The sequence below is a fragment of the Nomascus leucogenys genome, chromosome 12 (genome assembly GCF_006542625.1).
Source record: "Nomascus leucogenys isolate Asia chromosome 12, Asia_NLE_v1, whole genome shotgun sequence".
NCBI classification, from domain to species: Eukaryota; Metazoa; Chordata; class Mammalia; order Primates; family Hylobatidae; genus Nomascus; species Nomascus leucogenys.
In genome coordinates this window covers 58,680,170-58,700,626 of record NC_044392.1, presented here as the reverse complement: position 1 = coordinate 58,700,626, position 20,457 = coordinate 58,680,170, and positions in this window count along the sequence as shown.

The following is a 20,457-nucleotide window of genomic DNA, read 5'->3' as shown; positions in this document are numbered from 1 at the left end:
AAGCCATACTTCTTTATGAGAGGAGTTGAGTGCATGCACGATGGGCAAACATATGTATATAACACGCATCTCATGTTCATGCAGGGGCAGGGTTTTAGTATTAAAATGTGGTGGAGTTTGGCCCTTTACACCAAAAGGTAAACTATTGGGGAGCCTGCCCCGATAGTCATGTAGGTTCTTTTCTATTTTCCCTAAGCATTGACCAGTTTGAGAAATAAAGGGACAGAGTACAAAAGAGAGAAATTTTAAAGCTGGGCATCCGGGGGAGACATCACATGTCAGTAGGTTCCATGATGCCCCGCAAGCCGCAAAACCAGCAAGTTTTTATTAGGGACTTTCAAAAGGGGAGGGAGTGTGCAAATAGGTGTGGGTCACAGAGATCACGTACTTCACAAGGTAATAGAATATCACAAGGCAAATAGAGACAGGGCAAGATCACAGGACCACAGGACTGGGGTGAAATTAAAATTGCTAGTGAAGTTTCGGGCACCATTGTCATTGATAACATCTTATCAGGAGACAGGGTTTTGAGAGCAACTGATCTGATCAAAATTTATTAGGCGGGAATTTCCTCTTCCTAATAAGCCTGGGAGCGTTATGGGAGACTGGGGTCTATTTCACCCCTACAGCCTTGACCATAGAAGACGGCCACGCCCAGGGGGGCCATCTATAGACCCACCCCCAGGCACATATTCTCTTTCCCAGGGATGTTCCTTGCTGAGAAAAAGAATTCAGTGATATTTCTCCCATTTGCTTTTGAAAGAAGAGAAATATGGCTCTGTTCCGCCCGGCTCACCTGCAGTCAGAGTTTAAGGTTATCTCTCTTGTTTCCTAAACATTACTGTTATCCTGTTCTTTTTTCAAGGTGCCCAGATTTCATATTGTTTAAACACACATGCTCCACAATTTGTGCAGTTAACACAATTATCACAGGATCCTGAGGCGGCATACATCCTCCTCAGTTTATGAGATGACAGGATTAAGAGATTAAAGTAAAGACAGGCATAGGAAATCACAAGGGTATTGATTGGGGAAGTGGTAAGTGTCCATGAAATCTTCACAATTTATGTTTAGAGATTGCAGTAAAGACAGGCATAAGAAATTATAAAAGTATTAATTTGGGGAACTAATAAATGTTCATGAAATCTTCACAATCCACGTTCTTCTGCCATGGCTTCAGTCGATCCCTCCGTTTGGGGTCCCTGGCTTCCCACAACAGTAAACTATAGGACACAAAGACATAGAGATTATGTGTAGTCTCTGTAAGCTGGCTGAAACTGGCTTGAGGTCTGCAGTTGCTAATCAGAAAAGAATGCTTTTCCTCTGTCCGGTCAGAATTGTAGTGGTCTGCATTGTAAATCAGAGTTAGGAATTTGCCTGATAGACCTATTGTTAGGGAGTTTAACAAGCTCAAGGTTTTTCTTGTAGTCAGAATTTAGGAAGTTGCTGTGCCAGCCAAGCCCTGGACCCTTGACTCATAGGTAACTCTTGTTTTCTTAACCTTGGGATCCATCTTAGTTGATAAAAGGGCATCTATTTTGGTCCCTCAGATCACATCTACTAGTCTACATTGCTCATATTGCAGTTAGGATCCAGTCTCAATGAAGTCTGGCTACACAATCTCAGTGACAGCCTTGGAAACTCCTCCAGGGGTCATGAACATAGAATGGCCTTTCATAGTTTCCTGAGTTGGAGCAAGACAGCACAAGGGCAAATACAAATCAGAAATAGGAGTCTAAATTCTTATTTCAATTCCTGTAATTGAAAATAAGGGAAGAGTTCTCCCCATTTCCCTTTAATTTTCAGAATTTCCCTGTCCTTTGCAAATGTATATAAATCTTTATAGTAGCTAAACAAGCCTCTTGCCAGTCTCATAACTCAGAAATATTTCCTCAAGAACCTCAAAACCATCTTTTTAAAATGCAAACATCAGGAAAAAATTGCTTTTCTATCTTCCACTTCTATGGAAGAGTTAGAGTCTGGTGGGGCTCAAGGACACACCACTCAAAAAAAGACTGTAGGAAACTAGAATATGTCACCTGAAAATATGCCTCTTTGGCATATTGATTATTTTGAGCTGGTTATTTTGAGAAACTGAAGACACAGGAGTACCTCTGAAAAGTTGGATGTTCATAAGAGAAACGTATATCTGTAAAGGAAATCACCATTTGCAAGGGTCTCTTCATCTTTGCACCAGGAAAAGAAGACTAAATCACTAGAGACTCTTAAACAATGGAGAAGGTATCTACTTAAATCTGCAAAACAAACCTTACCTTTGTTTAAGATGCTTTCCCAGGTCATTTCATCTAAACCAGGCCCTCCTCCACATCTTTCCTTCCAGAAGAAGGTGGCATCTAAGCCCGAAATTTAAATGCTTTCTTTGAGATATACTCCAGAGATTTACTGATTTCTCTGGGTTTTCTCCCATGTGTATGTGAGGTATACATTTTGATAAGCTTCTGTATTTCTCTTGTTAATCTATCTTTTGTTATAGGAAGTCCCAGTTTAGAGAACATTATTTTTTTTCCTCCCCTACTAGCCTAACTTTAGTGAGTACTTAGCGCCTTGCGAAACTATGTCCTGTTGGAAAGAGATAAGAAACTTGTTTCTCCTCTGGATAAAACCAACACAGGTGGTCCCTCAATTACCATGACAAAGTTAGGATAAATGATGTGTGACAAGTCGTCTTACTTGAGAACTAGTTATTATTTATCTCTAAAACAGGTTTATAATGGTTGTATCTGCTTGGCTATTACTATGGTTTGAAAGTCCACTCCAAAACTCATGTTAAAATGTGACTGCCATTGTGATAGTGTTAAGAGGTGGGACCTTTAAGAGGTAATTAGGTCATGAGGGCTCTACCCTCAGGCATGGATTAATGACATTATCTCAGGAGTGGGTTAGTTTTCTTGGGAGTGAGCTCCTGATAAACTAATACGTGTCACCCCATTTTCTCTCTGCCTCATTGCTTGCTTACCATATAATGCCTTCTGCCATAGGATGACCCTTGCCAGATGCCAGTCATGCTCTTGGACTTTCCAGCCTCCAGAACCATGAGCCAAACAACCATCTTTTTTTTTTTTTTTTTTTTTTTTATGAATTACCCAGTCTGTGTTATTCTTTTTTTTTTTTTTTTTTTTTTTTTTTTGAGGTGGAGTCTCGCTCTGTCTCCCAGGCTGGAGTGCAGTGGCATGAACTTGGCTCACTGCAACCACCATCTTCCAGATTCAAGTGATTCTCCCACCTCAGCCTCCCAAGTAGCTGGGATTATAGGTGCTTGCCACCATGCCCGGCTAATTTTTGTATTTTTTAGCAGAGATAGGGTTTCACCATATTGGCCAGGCTGGTCTCAAATTCCTGACCTCAGGTGATCTGCCCGCCTCAGCCTCCCAAAGTGCTGAGATTACAGGCGTGAGCCACTGCGCCCAGCCTGTGTTATCTCTTATAGCAGCAGGAAGCAGACTAAGATTCCTACGTAAAGGGGTATAATACCTTTTTGTCTCTGCAATCTCTTAGTGGATTGCCTATGATGTGTATCACATTCTGGTTTAATGCCTATTTAATAACAAAACTGTTTTTTTCCTCCACTATCTTCATGGAGGGGTTTTCTGGGCAGAGAGAAGATTTTTTTAAAAAATTATATTTCCCAGCCAGGTACAGTGGCTTACACCTGTAATCCCAACATTTTGGGAGGTTGAGGCAGAAGGGTCGCTTGAGCTCAGGAGTTTGAGACCAGCCTAAGCAGATTAGGGAGATCCATCTCTACAAAACCAAAAACAAGAAAGAAATTAGCTGGGCATAGTGGTACATACCTGTGGTCCCAGCTTCTCAGAAGACTAAGGTGAGAGGACTGCTTGAGCCTGGGAGGTTGAGGCTGCAGTGAGCCATGATTGTTGCACTGCACTCCAGCCTGGGTGATGTGTGTATATATATATTTCCCCAAAGTTGGCAAGGCCTTTAATTCCCCCTATCAATCAGTCACTACATGTGGGTCACCTGAAGAAAGGGGGTACCCTAGATGCACAGGCATCCTGCAGTGAAAGCAGCTGAAGGTCATCTGCCAACAGCACTCTCAGCAGCTGGGACAAGAAGCCCTTCTTTGAAGGGGCAGCAGAGTGGTAATCACAGTTTTCATTATAGCTTGGTTATACTGTTTTGTTTTGCTTAACTGCATTTTTCTTTCAAACTGCTCTCAACACTTCACAAAGTAGCACATTTTTCTCACCCACTTGCTGAAGTCTCTTGAGAAGTGAAGTTCTCCTTGCCCTTCTCATGCCAATTTTTCATAATGAAAAGTGACATATGACAAGCCAGTGACAGTGACAGAGAATCATACAGGTCTCCTGCTACTATAATATTGCTTACTCTTTATTTTGCTACCATAAACAGATGCTGTGAAGCCAAACCTGAAAACTGTTTTGGTTTTGTTTTCTGGAGAATGACTTCTCAGAGTTCTGCCCCATCACAAGAGCTTCATGAACTTTCTTAGGCATATTCTACTCCCACGCTCCAGTACCAAAACTAAGATTTTGTAAGAGTACATGAGCATGTTGTATTAGTCAGCTTTTCAGAGAAATAGAATAATAGGATATACACAGACAAATATAGAAAGAGATTTATTATGCGGGATTGACTCACATAATTATAAAACTAAGCCCCACAATCTGCTGCCTGCAAATTGGAGCCACATGATGAGAGTGACATAGTTCCAGTCCAAGCCTGAAAGCCTGACAATCAGGGCAGCAAATTGTGTAAGTTCTAGTCCAACTTCAAAGGCACAAGAACCAGGGCTACTGATGTCTGAGGGTGGGAGAAGATGGATGTCCTAGCTAAACAAAGAGAGAAAATGCACCCACCCTCGGCTTTTTTGTTCTATTTTGGCCATCTTCAGATTGGAAGACACTGACCCTCATTGGTGAGGGCTGATCTTCTTAATTTTGTGTACGTATATTCTGAGGCTAACGTCTTCCAGGAACACTTTCACAGACAGACCCAGAAATAATGTTTTCACCAGATACCTGGGCATGCCTAGCCCAGTCAAGTTGACACATAAAATTAACTATCACAAATGTCTCAAACCACTGTTAACCAACTTAAGCCAGAGAGAATCTGGGAAATAGACCTTCCTGCCAGTGCACACAGGCCTTCCTCTACCTGCCCCGTAGCCTTCTCCCTTAGCTATGTTTAGGAACCTCTCTGGCTATCTCAGATTGTGGTCAGCATCAGGGACATCATGACAAAAGAGTCAATTACATAGTCAAGAGTGAATCTCAACTGCAGCTACTATGGAGGCAGTTTTGATGTCTGGATATTGTAGGACATTTCTAAGCTGGTTGATAGGTATGTAATTTCTGGCCCTAGTAAAGTTGTCAGTTTAGCACTCCTGGGTATTCACCCATGGATCTCTTTTATTTCCCGCAAGAGAAGCCTTTGAAACATACGGTGCATTAAATAACCCTTCAAATTCAGCTGGCCCTCAGAGTATCATTTTATCCTTTTGTGCACATCAGGAAAGGGGCACTTGGAGCCATCAGAGCTCTAGGCCAGAGGTTCCCAGATTGTCTCTTCAGACAGATACAAATAAAAAGAGGACTGGGTGGCTTATTTCAGGCAAATAGAATTTATGATAAAAAGCATCAAATGGGCCAAAGAAAAACATTTTATACAGAACTAAGGTACAATCCACAATAACGATCTAACACCTGGAATCTTTATGTGATAATAATGAAGTAGTTAGAAACATGAGGGGAAAAAATGCTTGAAACACAGTTTTTGTAGGAGACGTTTAAACACAAATATCTCAAACTGACTGCTCAAATAAATAAAAATTGTCAACAAAAATTAGAAGATCTAAATCATAGAATTTTTCTTTATAAAAAGAAAGTATGCCATTTCTTAAGCTTCTGTGAAACATTTACAAAAAAAAGATCATAAATAGGACACAAAGATAAACTCAGTAAATTTCAAAGCATGAAATTTGTATGAGCCATTTTATCATGTCACAAAGTAATAAAACTTGAAATTAAACAAGCAAATAAACCATCCATTTTAAGGTGGAGGGCAAACTCCCAAACAGTTATTCTGACAAAATAAAATAAAAATTTTAGATATAGGCTATTACTAAAATAATAAAACGAGGCTGGGCGCAGTGGCTTACGCCTGTAATCCCAGCATTTTGGGAAGCTAAGGCAGGCGGATCACCTGAGGTCAGGAGTTTGAAACCAGCCTGGCCAACATGGTGAAACCCCGTTGCTACTAAAAACTACAAAAATTAGCCGGGCATGGTGGTGGGTGCCTGTAATCCCAGCTACTTGGGAGGCTGAGGCAGGAAAATCACTTGAACCTGGGAAGTGGAGGTTGCAGTGGGCCAAGGCTATGCCACTGCACTCCAGCCTTGGTGACAGAGCAAAACTTCCTCTCAAAAAAAAAATAATAATAATAAAATGAGAACTGTTTTATGCATTCATGTAATAAACCCAAGTTACTGATTACCTGCTAGATACTATATATGGTTCTAAGAGCAGGATATACAACACTGCTCTCATGGGACTTACATTCCACCAGTACAGTGGGGAAGACAGCTTATAAACAAGTATATGAATAAATAAGAAAATATCAGGGGGCAACACTTGCTTAAATAACAATGAAACACAATGATGTGACTGAGAGTGACTGGCATAGGAGTGGCACTACTTTGGGTTGGAAAGGCCTCTCTGAGGTGGCATTTATGCTGAGATCTGAACATTAGAAAGAATTCATCTGTGAAGATCTTGGAAAAGAACATTCCAGCAGAGAGATGACCTACATTGTATAACCAGGTTAGAGAATTGGAGGCAGGAAGTGCAAAAATGAAAACACTTTAATTATTCATAGAAAATTCTTTGAAAAGGAGAAAGAAAATTATAAAGATAACAACCAAGATAAATAAGTGCAAAAACAAACAAAAAAGATAAGATTGATAAATCCACGATTGAGTTACTCTGGAGGAAAAGTACAAAAGACAGGCATCTAATCAATAATTTTTAAAAACACCTATAGATATAAAAATAAATATAGAAAGCTACACAATTTTTAACAGAACTAAGATAACTTAATACAAAACAGAAAAAGAAAGGAAACAAGAAAAAGAAAAGCATATCAAACTTTAGATCAATCTTATTTATACATCTGGAATCATAAACCTACTAAATCGCATCCACAGAATATTAAATGACTATGCTTCATAACCAAGAAATCTTTATTCCAGATATGCAAGGATAACTTGGAAAAAATATTAATATAACATATTACATCTTTTTTTTACAGTGGATAAGACATATCTTATAATGGCAATGAATGAATAAAGGTTTTTGATAAAATTCAGCACCTTTTCTGATTTACAGTTACTCTGGCAGCTTGGAGGAATAAACTAATGTGGACGCCTCGCTTCACTCAATATGGAGAAATGGTAAATGATATATGATACATATAATTAAAAGAATAGCTAAGCTGAAGAAAAAAAGAAAAACAATAATATGTAAACAGTAAGGGAGTTTAAAGCCAGTTCATTATGAAATAATGAAATAATATAGTGATAACTTTGGGGATAGGAGTGAGGGTATCAAATCCAGATATTGGCTCTAATAATCATTCAGGGAAAGGATAGATATGGTTTGGGGCCTGCCTAAGGTGGTAAGCTATCACTAAGATCACTGCATAAAATGAGTACCTTTAGAGGTACCACCTCCAGTGAACTAGAAACAAGAAATTCTCTGCCCAGAAAAGCAATAAGGAAATTTGAATCTGCCTAGGACTTTGATCAGAGGAAAAATTATTCCTTTAAAAACCAAAACCTCAAGCCTGTCTTTAACCAAAATATAAACTACCCAGGTGGCATAGGCATCCTCAAGCCCAAGAAATTAACATAAACCAGTTTTGAAGCCAGCAAATCAACTTGGCAGAGGGAAGTGTGCCTTTCCAACATCTAGAGCCAGGGTCAGCAAACTAAGGCCCGTGGGCCAAATACTGCCATGGCCTGCTCTTGTAGAACTTGTGTGTTAAGAATGGTTTTTACATTTTTAAAAGGTTATTACTTAAAAAAAAAGGAGGAGGAAGAGACAGAGACAGTGTAGCCTGCCAAGCCTAGAATATTTACTATTTGGCTCTTTATAGAAAAAGTTTGCCAACCTATGATTTAGAGGACAAAGAGAGCCCAGAGGGATAAAATATCCTTACTAAAGATCAGCTTACAATAAAAGATTACCCCGCAAATAAACCATCCCCTATTTAGGAAAGTCAATAAACTCAATGACTAGTAGGATTAAGTAGCTTTGCAAATTTTAGACGATAGTGCAGTCTGAAGAGACTATAAAAATAGTATTTTTAAAATAATTAAACTGTATTCTTAGCTATTCTGGAGGCTGAGGCAGGAAAATGGCTTGAGCCCATGAGTTCAAGGCTGTAGTGCTCAATGATGGTGCCTGTGAATAGCCCAGGCACTCCAGCCTGGGCAATATAGCGAGACCCTATCTCTAATAATAATATTAATAATGAAAGTGACAAAAGGAAATAGTTTCTTATTTTTTGTTGTTGTTGTTTGTTTTTTTTCCCGAGACCTAGTCTTGCTCTGTTGCCCAGGCTGGAGTGCAGTGGCGCGATCTCGGCTCACTGCAACCTCCGCCTCCCAGGTTCAAGCAATTCTCCTGCCTCAGCAGCCCAAGTAGCTAGGATTACAGGCGCCCACCACCAAGCCTGGCTAATTTTTGTATTTTTAGTAGAGACGGGGTTTCACCATGTTGGCCATGCTGGTCTCAAACTTCTGACCTCATGATCCGCCTGCCTCAGCCTCCCAAAGTACTGGGATTATAGGCGTGAGTCACGGCGCCTGGCCGGAAATAGATTTTTAAAAAAACTTTTATAAAAGAAAATGTAGTAGTTGGAATTATAATTCAAAGGAAAAATTAGATAGCAGATGTAAACACAATTGAGGAAGTAATCAATGGACTAGAAGGTAAATCTTAGAGGATTAACCAGAATGTAACACAAAGTGATAAAGGGATAAAAAATATGAAAAAGAAGTTAACGGTTAGGAAGAATAGACTAAGAAAGAATGATTAGCTGTAGTTCCCAAAAGAAAGATTAGGGGAAATGAGAAAGAATTATTTGAAGATAAAATTATTGTGAATTATTAAGAAACAATAAAAATGTAAATCTTTATATTCAAGAAATACATTAAATCTTCAACAGGATAAAAATAGATAAATCTAAAACTAGGCATATTATGGTAAATTATTAAAAACAACAGAAAAAGAAAATAAAAATAAGCAGAGAGTGACCGGGCTCTGTGGCTCACACCTGTAATCCCAGCTTTTTGGGAGGCTGAAGTGGGCAGATCACCTGAGGTCAGGAGTTCGAGACCAGCCTGGCCAACATAGTGAAACCCTGTCTCTACTAAAAATACAAAAATTAGCCGGGTGTGGTGGCGCATGCCTGTAGTCCCAGCTACTTGAGAAGCTGAGGCAGGAGAATCACTTGAACTCGGGAGGTGGAGGTTGCAGTGAGCTGAGATCATGCCACTGCACTCCAGCCTGGGTGACAGAGCAAGACTCCATCTCAAAAAAAAAAAGTCAGCAGAGAGAAAACATAAATTAACACTGTGGCCAAGGTTGCTATATAGCCACCCAAATATATTCTGAATCGTCTGGAAAACCAGAGTTGTAGCTGAACATAAGGATGCTAATGTTAGCGTTCTATGAGGAAAGCATGTCTTCTAGATATGACTTTAGAATCATGTAATATTTTACATAATTATGAAACAAACTTGAAGTTTAAAAAAAGCAATCCCTAAAAGTGGAAAGTAAAAGGAAACAATCCTAATGTGTATCTAAATAGTGACATAACCACATAGAGAGAGATTGGTCAAAGTGACTTTCAGAGGGAGGCTGAGGCAGGAGAAATGGCGTGAACTGGGAAGGCGGAGCTTGCAGTGAGCCGAGATTGCGCCATTGCACTCTAGCCTGGATGAAAGAGCGAGACTGTCTCAAAAAAAAAAAAAAAAAAAAAGTGACTTTCAGAAATAGTAATTTGACTGTATATCACTAGTGGTTTATACCCTAAAAGCAAAAACAATGACAGAACAATGTTAAACTATTCACAGTAATCATGTTGTTAGTGGTAGCAATGGTATTGTCATGTGGACATTGTGGGATAAAGCGAAAAGAGTAATTATGGTACTGTATTAGTGTGTTGGGGCTGCTGTAACAAAATACCATGGACTAGAAGCTTAAACAACAGAAATGTATTTTCTCACAGTTTTGGAGGCTAGACGTTCAAGATCAAGATTCTGTCAGGGCTGGTTTCTGGTGAGGCCTCTCTTCCTGGCTTGTAGACAGCCACCTTCTTACCACGTCTTCACATGGCCTTCCCTCCTTGCGCACCGGGAGAGAAGGAGAGAGAGAGATCACTGTCTCTTCCTCTTCTTCTTCTCCTTTTTTATAATAGAGACAAGGGCCTCACTATGTTGCCCAGACTGGTCTCAAACTCCTGGCCTCAAACAATCCTCCCACCCTTGCCTCTCAAAGTGCTAGGATTACAGGTGTGAGCCACTGTACCCGGACATGACTTTTCCTCTTCCTGTAAGGATACCAGTCCTGTCAGATTAAGGCCTCATCCTTATGATCTCATTTAACCTTAATTTCCTCCCTAAAGGCCTTATCTCCAAATACAGTCATCCCTTGGTATCCATGGGGGATTAGTTCCAGGGCTACACGCCATATCAAAACTGGCAGATGCTTACGCTTCTTATATAAAATGTATTTCATATATAATATAAAATGTTATTTATTTAAATAAAACCTACCTACATCCTCTCATATACTTTAAATAATCTCTAGATTACTTATAATACCCAATACAATGTAAATACTATATAAGTAGTTGTTATATTGTATTGGTTTTTTTATTTGTGTTATTTTTTAATACTGTATTATAATTTTTTTTCAAATATTTTTGATCCTCAGTTGATTGAATCCATGGATGTGGAATCCACAGATATGGAGTGGCAACTGTATAGTCACTGGAGGTTACAACTTCAGCATATGAATTTTGGGAGACACAGTTCAGTCCAATAACAGGTACCATTGAAAATTGAAATTTTTCACATAGGAGAAAGGAAATACAGATGTAAGACAGCTAAGACTAAGTAAAAAACCTGTAGTCCTAAATGTGAGTAGAAACTATCAGTATGAGCATATATATATATATATATATGTTCATACATATTTGTAATATAACTTCATATATAAGACTATATAATTTATATATACTATATCTATCCATTGAAAAGGCCTGGAAGAAAAGATCAACTCAGTAGCAATGAGACCACTAGTACCCAGATTACAATACCGTTTCCTATTCAAATGAACCAGAGATTCTTAGAAAAAAATCTTTGATTCTAGGCCTGAGAAGGGAAATGTACAAGCTGTACATATAAAATTTTGTCATCCCTGGTAGCAACCAAATTATTAGTTATCATTTCAGTGGGTTTGTGAACCAACTTGAATAGTCTTCCTCAGCCAAATATAGGATAGTTTTATTTTTGGAATTGATTTTGACTACAGAGTATCTGAGCTTGCTTGCCCACTGGCTAGAATTCTGTTAGTTACCTGATATCCTTTTAATAAATTCCTCTTTTGCTTTGAGTAAGTCAGAATTATTTTTTACTTTCAACTAAGAAACCAACAAATGAAACTTGCCTAGCATGACTGAAGGCATAATTGATGTTCAGTAAATGGTGATTTCCTCCCTAGGAGTCAAAAATCTAGTATGACTTCTTTTCAGATTTTAAAAACTGTGAGGGAAACTTCCTTCCTATGAGAACTTTCCTCTTCCACGAGGGAGATTCTGCCTCTGTTCACATCCCCTGCAGCTCCCCTACTCTCCTCTACTCAAGGGAAGAATGTCTGGAAGCCAATTGATCACAGTTCAAGGTTTTCACTGGGCCCCAGTAATCAGTGGGCAGGGCCACTGTGTCGAAATGTCAGCACCCAGTTCCTGTTCTCCTGCATTTTCTGCTTCCTATTTCCTAGTGGTAAGCAGATATAAGATCTCTTAGGTCTTCCTCAACTTGATGCTAGAGAGTAAATGCATTTAGTATTCCTCTTAGAGGTTGGATCTCTTTATCAAACAATATGCCTAAAATTTCCATTTGAAGAGAAGTGAAAAATCCCAGTTACACATTGAGGCTTAAGACATGCTCAAGTTTATCTTTTACCAGAAAACCCTGCATTGGGAATTATCAGGTGCTGACTTAGCTAGTAATCATATCATTCATTGATTCTCATTTTCTGCTATTCCTTTCCTGGCACAGAACTCCCTTGAGAAACTAAAGGCAAGATGAGACCATTTAAGGACTCAGATATTCTTGGGTTCCTCACAGAGAAGAAGACGGGTGATACCACCAAGTAACACCAAAACCCCTCCCTCATTCTTACAGAACCACCAAGAGATGGGAAACAAAGTGCAAAAGAATATAGCATGGATACTGACATTTCAACACAGTGACTCTGATGTTTATGCTTAGGGGCTCTGACAGGTCGGCATAGGGTAGAAAGGAGCAGAGGAGGAGGCAAGTGGGAGGAGAAGGAAGGCAAAGCGAGAGGATGGCCTCCTCTGCGGTCTTCACTCGATTCTCTTTACCTCACTCCAATCTCCCCCATTAATTCCCACCTATACATCCAAGGAAGAGAGTGATAAAAAGGGTAATGAGGATGAGTCAAGTTCAAAGGTATTTTATTGGCCACATTCTTTTTTTGGGTGTTCATGTCTTCGGAATTTCTCTTTTGTACCTCTGGTGTGCTAAAAGCACGCTTATACCACCTATGCTCCAGCTTTTAAAGAGAGGCTCATTTCTCTCTCCTTTTGTTGGCATGGTTTTCCTTGGATTCATCTTTTCTTGCTGTCAGAAAGTTAAAATAACAAAGCCTGAGAAAGAGGTATAAACTTAGGGGGAAAGTACCAAGACAGTCACTTGGACATTTTATTATTATTATTATTATTTTGTAAGGGTCTTGCTATGTTTCCCAGGCTGGTCTCGAAATCCTGGCCTCAAGTGATCATACCCGCTTAGCCTCCCCAAACACTAAGATTACAGCCATGAGCCACGACATCTAGCCAGGGCCTAGTTTTAGCATTAATTTTGCCTTTAGATTAGACAAAAAGAATCTTTCAATGGTTATCCCTGGCTTTGCAATGGCCTAGGGTAGTGTTTGAAGCCAAAACATTCTTATAAAATGCATGCATTTGCCTGGCCCTGTCCTCTGAGCATTATGTCTCCCTTGTGGCACTCATGGACAAGGGCAAAGCTCTGGCAGGGCAAGATTTGGGTGTTCAGAACCTTGAGCCCAAGCCCAATACTACCCCCAACCCCAAATACCATGTCTTCCAATTCAAATAACATGGGTGATAATGGGCCTGCCATTCTAAAATCATGTCTGGCTAATGGCTTGGCAGGTGAATAAGCTGCTGTGAGCCTACCTGAGCAGTGGCTGCTCTTGGGACCAGAGGATGCAAACACACACAGCTGTGAGGAAGCCCCAGCTCTTGGGAACTGTTGCTGCGATCTCCAGGTCTACTGGCCTTGCTTCACTGTTTTCTGATGTCTCCATCAGCCCCATCCTGATGATCTCCTGGTACTCCCCGACTTTAAGGAGACCTGTTTGCTATAGAAGCTCTAGGAAATGCATAATGGTATGAGGTGATGGCTTCCAGTAATGGGCCTTCACATTCTGAAGATGATGTGGTTGAAATGTGAATGAATCACTCTGCTTGGGAGATGATCTTTCCAAGACAAGCTCCTGAACTGATGCTGCCTTATCTTCTTACGTTTGTTCCTTTGTTCCCGAGTCACTTACTGGGGCTTCAGCTGCCATCTCAGGTCCTCTGCTTCCCTCTTCTGGTCAATTGAAGGGAATCTTTATAGCCATTTAGAGCTCAGGGGAAGGATTAATATATGATGCTACCTAGTAATAGAACCAAATAATAATCTCTTAGTGATCACTTTTCAATTCACAAAAAGCTACACCCAGGTACACCCAGGAAATAGGGTAATTAAACATAACATTATTACCTATTAAATATGCTCACACTAAGGCAGTCATAACATCTGTTCTACTATACAGACCCAGAGGGAAGATGTTGAGCCAGCAGTTCAACATGTGATATCAATGTGTGTTTTTGTAGAAAGGGTTCTTTGGTCAAATATATTTGGAAAATCTTAGGGTAAAATAAGTTACACAGGTTTCTTTACTAAAAAATTGCTCAGGGCCTTTAAATTGATAATGTGAATTGTGAATCTCCGGATTAGCATTCTATTCTGTAGAATATTCTGAGGGAAATGTGACACTAGACATTAAAAACGTGAACCTGAAAAAGAAAGATCTTCACATTTTGAAATGGCAAGTGTCATCTCACCTAAGCCAACAGCAGGTCCAGCGAAGCAAATGACCATTAATACCTCTTGAGTTGATATCAGCCTCAAGTTTTTTTAAACCACAAAGCTTAGAGTTGGGAAAAGGACCCTAAAGGCCCTAAAGGTCCTTTGCAGACCAATCCCTCCATTTTGTAGATAAGATGACTGAGACTTAGAGAGCTATAAAGTATAGTCTCAAAACTCAGTGAAGAAATACAATTTTACCATGTATTGGTGGGAATCCAGGACACACCACCGCTTGGCTGAGAGGAGCTGTCCATCACAAAAAGACTGCATTTTGACATATTCGATAAGCAGGTTTTTTTTTTTTTTTTAAACTTTGTTTAGGCCGGGTGTGGTGGCTCACACCTGTAATCCCAGCACTTTGGGAGGCCGAGGCGGGCAGATCATCTAAGGTCGGGAGTTCGAGACCAGACTGACCAACATGGTGAAACCCTTTCTCTACTAAAAATACAAAAATTAGCTGGGCATGGTGGCTCATGCCTGTAATCCCAGCTACTTGGGAGGCTGAGGCAGGAGAATCGCTAGAACCCGGGAGGCGGAGGTTGTGGTGAGCCGAGATCATGCCATTGCACTCCAGCCTGGGCAACAACAGTGAAACTCCATCTCTTAAAAAAAAAAAACAACTTAGTTTAGAAGAGTATATATCAGGCCATCCGCTTCACTGGAAAGATGTACGCAAGATGCTGCAGCCTTTAACAAAACAAGATCCAACTTATTATTCATTTATAAACCCACAGAAGGCACTTTTATAAAAAGACATCATCCTCATTCATGCATCAAATGGAAAGTCAGGAAATACAGTTTGTGTTAAACTCCAAAGGGCTTTGATGCTTTTTCATAAATGTTAGCACATTTGGGAGAACACCACAGCCTTCTGTGTTAGCTGAGACTATTCTGGTTGCTAGTGACAAGAACCCAGCTTGAACTAGTTTAGGCAGAATAAAAAGGAGGGTGGGGAGTAATTTATGGGAAGGCTCACATAACAAAAGGAAGAGCTGGCTGGGCAGGGTGAGTGAAAGAGCCATCAAGATTATCACCTTCACCTCTTGCATTTCTCTCTGTCAGTCAGCTTTACTCTTCTACTGCAGATGGGATCTGCCCCCTCATGGGGGTGGTGGCTCTGTTTGGCTCATAATTTCACAACTTCCCTACCAGAAGCAATGGTCTGTAGTTCAAAGGTCCCAGAGAAGGGCTCTGATTGGCCTTGCTTCTTCAAGGTGTACCTTTCTGAGGTAAGGGAAATAGGTCTTAATAGAGGCAGATAGCCTGGTAGGTATCAGTATGGGTTCTGAGTCAAACTGCTTGAGCTCAAACACTGGCTCCCCTGCCTACTAGCTGATTGATCTTGAGCAATTTACTTAAGCTCTTTTACCTCAGTTTCCTTATCTATAAAATGGGGACAATAATCGTTTACAGGTTTTATATCACGATTAAATGAGATAAAATATGTAAACAATTTTATATGGTACCCATCGCAAGGCAAGTAATCAATAGTCGTTAGCTATTCTCATTACTGGTTCAGCTTGGAGGGTTAGGAGGTCATGCTTAGATCAATCACCATGGCAATTTAATGGAAAAATTAAGAGCATAAGCTCTGTGGTCTGATGATGTGATTTCAAGTTCCAACTCCTGCACTTAATAGCTATACCTTATGCAAGTTGTTTAACTCTTCTGTGCCTTTGGTTTCTTCATCTATAAAATAGGGATAATAATCATTCCTATCTTATAAGATGGTTGCAAGAAATAAAAGAGATGACAAATTTGAATCATTTAGCATCTTGCCTAGCACATAGTAAGCATGCAACGAAGTTATTATTATTATCTTTAAGGCTGTGCAGGCGGTCTACCAAAAGATGATATCTTCCATTTGAATCATGACAGTAGGAGTATTTCATTCATTTACTCAATTAATATTTGTTGAGTGCTACTATTATGCTAGGCACTGTGCTAAATGTTAAGAATACAGGGTGATGAGCAAGACAGATAATGCCCTGGGTTCATGAAGCACGCATGTTAGTAAGGCTTTAAGCAGCGTGATATTATTCTGGGCAGGACAAACAACAAATGTCCACTATACCTACCAACTATTAAATCCCTAACTTCTGGCTGAGTGTGGTGGCTCACGCCTGTAATCCCAGCACTTTTGGAGGCCGAGGCAGGTGGATCACCTGAGGTCGGGAGTTCGAGACCAGCCTGACCAACATGGAGAAACCCTGTCTCTACTAAAAATACATAATTAGCTGGGCATGGTGATGCATGCCTGTAATCCCAGTTACTCAGGAGGCTGAGGCAGGAGAATCGCTTGAACCCAGGAGGCGGAGGTTGCAGTGAGCTGAGATCATGTCATTGCACTCTAGCCTGAGCAACAAGAGCGAAACTGTCTAAAAAATAAAATAAAATAAAATAAAATAAAATTAGCCAGGTGTGGTGGCACATCACTCTAATCCCAGCTACTCGAGAGGCTGAGGCATGAGAATTGCTTGAACTTGGGAGGTGGAGGTTGCAGTGAGCTGAGATAGTGCCATTGCACTCCAGCCTGGGTGACAGAGTGAGAGATTTGGTCTCAATAAATAAATAAATAGACCCCCTAATTTCTCTGTTGATAACCAGTCCTTGAGATTTCTTATCTTCTGCCCTGTCTCAAAAACACAGTCACACTTAACCATTATATCTCTTTCTCCTTGTAAAGGGATACCTCTTTCTATTCTTGGTAGATAATTATGACTATGTATGAATGTACATATGTACTGTATGTATAAATTATATTATATGTATATATTCTTTATGATATTTTGACGATCTGGTAGATCACTTACCTGTCAGGGGTTTGGGAGACCTACCACCTTGATTAGCCTCAAATTTAGGAGTAAAACCAGGACAGCAGAAGGTCAGCTTCTCCAAAAGATAAAAGAATCCTTCAAAAGTTGGTTAGTAAACTTACCTCACATTATATACAAAAATCATTCTTAGGTGGATTATAGATCTAATGGAAAAAGTAAAACAATAAAGCTTCTAGCAGATAACATAGGAAAATATCTTTATGAATTCTGGATTAGGAAAGGTTTCTTAAACAAGATCCCCAAAGCACTTAAAATAGTTTGAAAAAGTTGACTACATTAAAATAGTTTGAAAAAATTGACTAGATCAAATTCAAGAACTTCTGTTCATTAAAGTGCATGACTAAAGGAGAGAAAAAGCAAACCTCAAAGTGGAACAACATTTTTCAACATTTGTGTATAATCAACAAGGGGTTCAGGGTTCATATCTAAGATACATAAAGAAACCTACCAGTCAAAAGAAAACAAAAACAGACAACACAACAAAAAAAAGGGGCAGAAGATTTGACAGATAATGAATATGAAATGAGCATTAATTCTCAACCTCATTTGTTAGCAGGGAAATGTACACTAAAGCCATACTGATACACCACTATACCTCACTAGAGTATCAAACCAAGCTTACAAGGTTGTAGAACATCAAGAACTCTGAAATGTCATTGATGGAAGTGTAAATTGGCACAATTACTACAGCAAACAGATTGACATTATCAAATAAAATACAAGATATGCATAATTTATCACACAGCAATTCACCTCCAAGTTATATACCCTCATAAAACATATGTTTATGTGCACCAGTATACATGTTTAAGAATATTCTAGCAGTACTGAATAATAACTCCAAATGGAAACAACCTAAATGTCTATCAAGAGTGAAATAAATAGCAAATTATGGTCTATTCATACTATGAAATACTATGAGAAATAAGGAAAAAAGTACAGCTACATGACACACAGAGGATGAATCTTAAAGACACAATATTATGTGAAAGGAGCCAAACAGTACAGAATATATACTGTATAATGTACTTTATATACAATTTTTGTTTTAAGACTGAATCTCGCCATGTTGCCCAGGCTGATCTTGAATTCCTACGCTCTTGCAATCATTCCCCCTCAGCCTCTGGAGTAGCTGGGATTACAGGCACATGTCACCCAGCCTGGCTCTATACACAATTTTTTAAAAGGCAAAATTAAAAAAGTTTTAGAACTAAAACTATCAAAGAAGAATAAGGAAGTAAATACTATAAAAATCAAGAGAGTATTTACTCTTAGGGAGAGTGAGAGGTTACAATCAGGAAAAGGCTTTTACAGCTATTAGTGATGTTTTATGTCTTGACACAAGTAGATTACACAGAGGCTTGTTTTACAGATTGTTAACTCGTATATTCATTTTAAAAACCTTTCTGTTTGCATGTTATATTTTACACACACTCGCACTCAAGAATAAGTATAGTGCAGACACAATGGACAAAGTCAGATAAAGGGTAGGACTGCTCAAGTTCAAAGTCACAGAGCTCTCTAAAGGGGGGGTTGAAGGTCACCAGCTTAAAGATCATCACCATCTTAGAACAAGCACTTATGCAACTTGCTACTAAATGAGAAAAGTGGTGGCTTGCCCAAACACATTATGTATTCTATTGATATAACTTGTAGAGAGGGATTTAGTTATAGAGAAAATATACAACAAATATTAAATCCATAGGTTTCAAATGATCAAAGCTAAAAGTCTCCCAGAACCCCTATCTAGGGATGCATGTGCGACTCCACAAATTTATAGTCATTGGAGGGGAAACTCAGGGGACAGATGGAGAGTTCCAATCATCAGAGCCTCTGCTGCCAGGACATCCTTCATCCTAGCATGCCCATTTTTCACCAGACCTGGGCAACTGACTTGCTCCCCAGCTGCCACAGCTTCTCCAGCAGGAATTGCAATCATGTCTGCCCTGCACCATCACCTCCTCACCATTGTGATAATGCCATTTTGCATCCTTCTTGTCTTCCCACAGCTTTCATGTAATCGAGGGGTTTGTATGCTGGTTTGTTTGGCTTTGGCTAGGAAGAGAAAAGTTTCTATCATAAACATGCTCCTCACATTTTCCCCATGCTGTTTAGTTCATGGACCCTTCCTATATCACTCTCATACTGCCCTTTGCATCCTCCCTAGTGCCAGCAGCCAGGGATTTTTTAATGTTTATTGGGCACTTATAACTCTTAAGCTTCATAATAATGTATGAGATGGGAGTATTATTATCCTTACATAGGCTTAGAGGGGTTAGGTACTTAATTTTCACATCTCTGTTCCTTGCTCCTACTCACACACGTCCCATACAAATCTAATAATTTTTAAATATTTTCATTGAAATAAATATATTAAAGGCAATTTTGAAAGTGAATTTAATTTCTAATCACACCATTCTCACTCATTTTTCTGTTTTTCAAAGTTTTGCCATGTACATATATGTTATAATTACATGATTATATACTTTTTTATGTTTTTTAATCAGAAATCTTTTATCTTTTTCTTGAGCTTAAATAACTCTCAAAATCTCATTTTGGGATACAGCTTAGCATTGCATTGAGAAGATAAATAATAATCTGCTTAACCATTCCCATATTATTGGGTATTTAGGCTTTTTTAGTTTTAACTAATAAATATTGTGTGCAATAATACATTTATTAAAGCGAAATATAGAATTTTACATTTATCCCTGTTAAATTTAACTTCATTAGCTTTTGGCCAATTATTAAAACATATCAACAGCTTCTTGAATTTTTACTTTGCTATCCAATGTGCTTGCATGATTCATGGATTTGATGAGTCATTAATTAAAGCATTGAAAATGGCAGACCGAAGGACAGAAGCTTACAGAGGTATATGTGCCAAAAGCCACACTAGAATGTTCAAAATAACACCCATGATATTTCCAAACTTGCAATAGCCCAAATGTCCATCAGCTGCAGAATGTACAAACAAATACATATGCACAGAATGGACTACAATATAAGAATAAAAATGAATGCACTACAGCTAGAACCATTACTTGGATGAATCTCACAAAAAGAAGCCAAACACAAAAGAATACTTACTCTATGGTGCCATTTTAATAAAGTTAAAAAAGTAGACAAGACTGATTTATGGTGTAA